Source organism: Vombatus ursinus, unplaced genomic scaffold (assembly GCF_900497805.2).
Source record: "Vombatus ursinus unplaced genomic scaffold, bare-nosed wombat genome assembly UNPS02014768.1, whole genome shotgun sequence".
NCBI lineage: Eukaryota > Metazoa > Chordata > Mammalia > Diprotodontia > Vombatidae > Vombatus > Vombatus ursinus.
This window is the reverse complement of record NW_020954546.1, coordinates 28801189-28802840: the sequence shown is the minus strand read 5'-3', so window position 1 is coordinate 28802840 and position 1652 is coordinate 28801189.

Here is a 1652-nt window from a genome sequence, read left to right as displayed (position 1 = left end):
CTACTACTACTACTACTACTACTACTACTACTACTACTACTACTACTTACTACTACTAGCACAGGGACTGGACCTCTGACTTCAAATGGTATAGAGAACTCCCAGGTGGGAAAATATACTACATGATTTAAAATTAAAATTTAAAAAGTTAATTTAAAATTGCTTTCTTTTGTTTTTATATCCCCTTCATTTCCAAATACAGAGTGTCCCAAAAATCTTAATGTAGTTTTAAGCTATTAAGACTGTGTCTTGGGGCAACTAGGTGGCACAGTGGATAGAGCACTACTGGCCCTGAAGTTAGGAGGACCCGAGTTCAAATCTAACCTCAGACCAAACACTTGACATTTACTAGCTGTGTGACCCTGGGCAAGTCACTTAACCCCAATTGCCTAAGAAAAGACTGTCTTTCTATATGTATATATGTAATTATATATATTTATATACACATCTATCCATCCATCTGGTCATCTCTCCGTCTATCTATCTATCTACCTGTCTTTCTTTCTTTTTATCTCTATCTTTCCTCCCCTACTTAGCAAGCCAGGTGGACATCTCAGCAGCTTACCCTCAAAGAGTTGCCTGAAGCATAGAAAAGTTAAGTGATTTGCCATGTCACACAGCCAATAGGTGTCGGGACTAGAACACCAGCTTTCCTGGTTTTGCAGCCAGACCTCTATGCACTATGCTGTGCCTCAACATAACAACAGAGGTGGCATAGTGGAGTGGGAGAGTGTGTGTGTGTTGGGTTTGGAGTGGGAGGGTGCCTGAGGTCAAATTCCACCTTGGACACTTCCTAGCTGCATGTGACCCTGGGAAAGCCACTTGACCTCACCGTGTCTCAGTTTCCTCATGTGTAAAATGAGAGGGTTGAATCAGATGGCCCCTAAACTTCTTTTTTTGCTCTAATCCTCTGATCGTAGGATAGCTGATATTGAGAAAGCACTTCTAAGGTTTCCAAACTACCTAACGTATGTTAACTCGTTTGATCTTCATGACCACCCTGGGAGGTAGATACTATTATGGTCTCCATTTCATAAATGAGTAAACTGAGGCTCAGGGAGGTGGTTAGACTAGGGTCCCATAGTTGAGAAGTATCTGGAGACTGGAGACCAAGTCTCCCTGACTCCGAGTTTAGCCCTCTGGCCCTGCTCTCGTGCTCTTCAAGTGGATATCGGATGACCCAGATGCCTGGGAACTCCTGCTCAGGCCTGGCTGGGATTAGATGCCTTCTGAGATCTCTGCCAACTCTCCTGTTCCACGCTCTGTGGTCCCTCCGGTGTCTGGCCTGGCATATACCAGCGGGCTTTAGCGGATGGCAAAGTCATTATGTGTCGCCAGTGTGATATTGTATGCTGGAAAGCTAATGTGATGTTGAGAGGTTTAGTAGTATATCCAGAAAGGAACAGAATCGTGATAGCGATGTGGTGCTCTGACCTCTTTAGTTCAGTTCAGTTCAGTTCAGATAATCTGCTCTGTGCCAGACACTGAGGATGCAAAGATAAGAAATGGAGCTGTCCTGTCCTCAAGCAGCTTACATTTCACTGGGGAGGAGGGTGGAGACGTAACACGTACACCTAAAAATAAATACGAATTACATACACGTGAGGAAGTTAGTCTTTTACAAACCTGATCACAGCGAAGGAGCCAAATGA